The following is a 6000-nucleotide window of genomic DNA, read 5'->3' as shown; positions in this document are numbered from 1 at the left end:
TTGTATACTTAAGGTTTTAACAGCTAGTAAACGCACTAATTAATTGCTTTAAACATTTTACTGGTTTAATCCAAGAAATATCCCACATGAACAAGAGAAATGCACAATTTTGGTTATCAAAACTTGAAAGCGCACACACACGAGAACAAACCCAAACGCATTGGCATTGGTTTAATTCAACTTTCGCGATAAGAATCGCACGTACGATTACGCGGGTGTTTAAATCTTCCTATACCTCGATTATACGAATTCGTCTTGAAAATACATGTTACGCGATCTAAAATGCCGCTATTAACTTACATAGATTCGCTTTGAAGTTCAGCGAAGAATCTAATATTACGCGATCTAAGATGTCGTACACGACTTGCATATGACCGCCTGGAAGAATCTTTCTCTCTCACTCAATTTTTCCTAATGTCGGCAATCCCAAAGACCGCAACGGATCCGACGCAAGGCAAGCTTTGGACACATTTTTTATACAGGTAATGAGTATAGCAGTTAATCCATCCCTCATGATCCGTAAGAACGATTTTTTAGAACCGGCAACACTGTGGCGTTTTTGATCTTATCTGCTTGCACACTCGATTATTATCGCACATCGCTTCATTCTGTTGCATTTTAGTTCCGTTCCTTTTTACTATGAAGCGGTATACGTACGAAATTTCTTATATTGGCAAATTTGTAAATTCGAAACCATATCTTTCTAACCTAAAGCGATCACCTGTTACAGTTTAGATTGCTGTGTGAACCACTTGATCACCCAGTATGACCCACACAAAAATACTAGACGCTAAAATATCACGCAGAACTTCAGGGCACACACTCGGTTTGCCTAAATTACACGACCCTAAAACACACATGGCAACAGTGCACTTAATTAGAAGAAATGTCGACCTTCAAATTTGATAACGACGAATTTGACTGACTCGAGACTGTACCGGTTCTACACAAAACTGCGACGACTTACATTTCAAAAACTACTAACCTAAAGAAAGAATATTAGAGCGCGAAATTTAAATTTGATCACGCGGGTGCCAATCTTTAGTGAAAGCATTGTATTGTACTACAAGATACAAAACCAATTAATACCGCAGCCATTAATTTATCTTCATTTTATCACTAAAATGTCACACAGGAACCTTGCCGTTTCATTTGCAGGATGTATAGGATACCTGTTTAAAAACGTGGAAATGTTTTTGTTTTGTTAAATGTAATAGGTATCCAAAAATGCTGGAAACGGTTTCGGCAATATACAGAGAGTAGCAAATGATTCATCATCAAGCGCGACCACATCAAAGCATTGAAGATCTCACGGCATCTATGACTTTGCGCAATTCTTCCTTATTCTTTTAAGTGCCGATTTATCGCATATTTCTAGAAAATTTGTGAATAGATTGCTGTGAAATTTAATTACAAAACCACTTCTTGTTTAAAGAGATGTCCCTTGTATGATGCAACCGAATTTATTCTAAAATTTTATTTTGGAGACATATTTCAGTAAAAGCAAGTTAGTTTCTTTCCTAAACAGACAGAAGGTTAATTGGTTTGATCAAAGCGTAGGCTGAACTGATTGAAGAAACCGTAGCGGCAAGACGCTTAATCAATTTAAGGACAATTCAAAGGACCTACATCGATTTAGTGGTAATTTTAATAAATATCTTAATTGGGTTCTGCGATTACACAGTCAGACTATTTGTACCTGGTATCTTGCCTTTGGAAATTTTACCTACTAACTTGGCATGCGAGTATGTTAAATGTACGGTTTTTGAATTTGAAATGTTCAATATGGGTTAATTTGGTTTGTATGTTAAAGAACTTATAGCTTTACAATTTGTTGTTATTTATGAACTTCAAACGTCTTAATTTTTATAGTAAAACTATTTGCATGTTCACAAATCTTTCCGAAAAGTGAGTAGGTACACATTATATACGTAATAGTTATTTACCTAACAAGTTCGGTAAGTTAATTTTTCCGCATGAGCACTTTGTTTGCAGCACGACCGTAGGGAGTGCTGCATTTAGTGCGAATGCGGGAAAATTCTTTCCGAAAGAGTTAGGTACAATATTTTTTGTAACGAATTGCGTAAAAAAGGTCAAAATTAATAAAGTTTTGTAAATTAGTTTTTTTTTAAATCATGAGTTGGTAACACAATAATATGTTTGGTTGGTAACATAGTTTTGTAACTACCCACTTTTCATCGCACTGGTCACATTTAAAACTTTCAGATCTTTGGTTAATACATATTTTGCCTTTGCAATGAGTGCTACTACTGGTCACGGAATTGCATCGTTTGCACTGCATATCCTTGGAAGTCTTCAGTGTTAACAAATATGCTTTGAAAAGAGTGCTTTTATTGATCGCGTAAGTGTACTGATCGTATTTAATATTCCTAGAAGACGTGTGAACAAATGTGATCTCAAATTTGATTTATCTTGAGTTGCGTAAATACACTCGTTACATTTATAATCCTTGGAAGCTTTGTGTGTGCTAATATGTGCTTTCTTAAGCTGCATATGCCAATAGTTGCGGATATCACTGGTCACATTTTAAGACGTTTTAACAATAATTTACTTTTTCTTGAGTTCCACTTCTGAAAAATAATTTGATTGCGTTATAAGTTCTTGTTTATATATTTACGTAAAACTTAGTGTACGTCTGTTTCCGATTAATCGCACTAAATACCCTCAACGAACGGTTTAGGTAATTGATTTTACAGCAGATGACAGTTAACCATGACATGACGTTCGTTGACTTCAATAAGTACTACCAACTGAAGAACGCGCATAACCCCTTCTCTCCAGCGGAAACTAAAAAACACCGCGATGCGGGAAAGTCGTTTTCCCGTGCATCGAGGATGCTTGGAAACATTATCTTTCCATTCAATGAGTACAAAAAGGTATTAAATAATTACGCAAACTGTGCACACAAAGTCAAGGTAAGGTAAATCTTTCTATTTTATTTCTTCTACTTCTGTATTGTGGGAAGAAAAACAAGTTTTTTTTAAGAAACCTTGTACCTATAACGTCCATACTTGCGCGTACATATTTCGCAATAAGCTATACACTCGGATTTTTGTTCTTGCACTTGAAGTCCTTGTTTTTATGCCCGAAGTTCAATGGTATTTCCTTCTTAAAATGTCCATTTGTTACCTACCATCGCATATAAATAGTTATACCATGGTTATATCGCCAGTTCTGTTAAACTCAAAGCGAGATTCGAGAAATTGTAAGTAGTTAGCTTAATCATTGATGCATAATTATTTTTTATTATTAATTTTTTTAATTGTTATTCTATTGCCTAAATTATAAATATAATTGGTTTAGGTACCTATTTAATGTAAATCCTTTCCGGTTCGTGCTTCCATTCACACTGACAAATAGATAAATTATTCCAGTGAATAACATATTTATAGCAGAGATTTTAGGCACTGTAGCATTTTTCTGTGTAGCGACGTAGAGTGCACCCTTGAAGTTTGAAGAACGGTTAGCAGGAAACATTGCAGGTATTTTAGTATGTAAAAGTCACCTTTAAATGTACTTATTTCATGACTTTTTTATCACCTTCGGTCAGTTCAATTATGTGGTTTAGTTGTGCTGGTCAAATGCTGGGCCAGAATCTTGTCATCCCAAGTAGGAATTGAAAAAAATTTTAAGAAAAAATTTTAGACTGTACAGGGTGGTTCAAATTCGTGCCTCACCATTGGCAGCTCCGTAACGGTGTAACAGTTAGTTAAATTTCAAAATCTAATCTAATAGATCATGGATGAATTTGATTTTGAAATGATTCTTGTATAGTATAGAGTGTGACATTATTTTCCTTTTTTTGCCGTAAAAATCAAATATGGCGTCCATAAGAAATAAGAAAGTAATAGCGGGTAGCTTCTAAGTCTAAGCGTGAATTAGAAAAACTAATAACAGCATAAGGTTCTCTGTAAAAAGTGCACAGGGATGCCCAATTTAGTTATTTTCAAAGATTTTAAAATAGTTATTTACATAGAAGTCAGGAAAATTACACATTACTGGCGAGGAAATAAAATAAAAAATTCAAGATTCTGTAACAATCTTTCCTACCGATTGGTAATTCCGCTTAAGTAACCTTTGACTTGTGCTCTTATTCAATATTTTTACGCTATCTTCTTTTTGTAATCCACTATTTTTAGAAGTAAATTAGTTACTGTAGTAAATTTGTTAGTATATTAGTATAGATTTCTTATTAACAATAATTCTTTGTTTTGCCGTTAGAAACCCTTCTAGTGTTAGAGACTTCTTTTACTTAGTTCTTTGTCTTGTTGCTTTGTACCTTTCTGCACTTAATGCCATCCCTTCCCCTACAATTTGGTCTTACGCATTCGTTGTACCCCTTCCTCTTCGGCAAAGGTTCTGCTTTCGCGTTAATTAGATGCAAACCTTTTTTTTTGGTACGCCATTAAATTTTCTGATTTCGCGGGTTTATGAGATTTCGAGATACTTCCTATAATCGCAAGTAGTAACGGACCGTTTGGAGAACATTACTCGTGTAAATTGCTTCGATATTTCTGATTTTACTTACAGTAGGTACCTGTGTCGTTGCTGTAAAATATACTTATCGAGACCCGATTGGGCTACACCTTTATATTCATTGCGATTCACCGATATTAGCTACCGTTGCTTTCTGAAGTAGTTTTGAAGTTCCCGAGGCATTGCCCGAAGCCGATATTACAAGTTTTTGTCCCGTTATTTGTTTTACTCCGAAAAATCGGCTCATATTAAGCGGTTTTTCGCGTTGACCAGTTCAAATGACCATTGAACGTGGTCAAGAATTTCCTGTTTTCGAGCTCCCGGTCAAAGAATTTCTAGCCTCTACAAGGGTCTCGCAAGATTTACCCGTTCATGACCAGGTTGACCGTACTCCGCCGCTTGTTTTGAGGTTTTGCGGGCGGAGTAGAGAATGCAATACCGGGATCTCGGGATCCCGAAATACCGGGATCCCGCAGCATTTTTACGGGATTAATCCCGCACATAAATGGAGCGGGATCCCGCGGGATTTGCGGGACTGAGGAATTTGTCGACCAAGGGGACGACTCTGTTTACTTTGCTAATGAATCGCATAACGGAGAAGTTATTTTTAAAATAATTGTTAAACTTTTTTCGTTAAAAATGTACTATGATTTTTGAGGTACTTTAGAAGTTCACCTTTTCGTGCTTTACAGGTGAGTTTTTTTTTAGTTCTAAGTTAGGCTGAATAGGCTGAATGTATATACTTTTTTGTTAAATATTGTGATAATTAGCGATTTATTTTAATACAGAAGTTAACCGCACAGCGAATTGCTTATTTGCCAATTTATTTGCGGGATCCCGCAAATACCGGGATTGAGATTTTGCTGCGGGATTGCATTCCCTAGGGCGGAGCCTTCCCTTCCTTTTTCTATGTTAATGGTGTCCTGATCACGCGCCTCTCCATCTACGCTTCCTCCTAAAACGTCTGAAAATGATGGGATTTTGTCCCTTATGTTTATCCCAAATTGTAATCTCTTAGACTCTCGATAGACCGATTCATATTTTCAACTTGTCGGTTTTCCTGCGGCCAATACGGGGTGTGTGAATCTTATCTTATCTCTCATTACAAAATTGTTTAAATTCACGACTTACAAATTGACGTCCATTATCTGCCGCTTTCGGAATTTCAAAATGGCAAAATATCTCCACGTAACTGGAATAGTGATAGACCGGGAGGCAGCGTACATAGTAACTAAACCATAAGCGACAAAAAATTCGACAATACGGGCTGAAAGTACGTTGAAAAGGAACTAATAATAAAATCACTCGTCTGCCAGTCGTAAGTGGCAGCATTAACTTGGGGCGGCGCTGAATAGGTGACTTCTTTAGGTGATCAACCAAATTACCAAACTATAAGGGTCACGGAAAAGATTTGTATCAAGAAATCCCATTTTTTCCATAGTTTTCAAATATGCTATGGCAGACGATTTCAAGTGCAGCGTTGGTAGCGAAAGACGCCCTTCA

The sequence above is a fragment of the Photinus pyralis genome, unplaced genomic scaffold (assembly GCF_008802855.1).
Source record: "Photinus pyralis isolate 1611_PpyrPB1 unplaced genomic scaffold, Ppyr1.3 Ppyr1.4_LG7, whole genome shotgun sequence".
NCBI classification, from domain to species: domain Eukaryota; kingdom Metazoa; phylum Arthropoda; class Insecta; order Coleoptera; family Lampyridae; genus Photinus; species Photinus pyralis.
Note: the sequence above shows the minus strand (reverse complement) of the source record.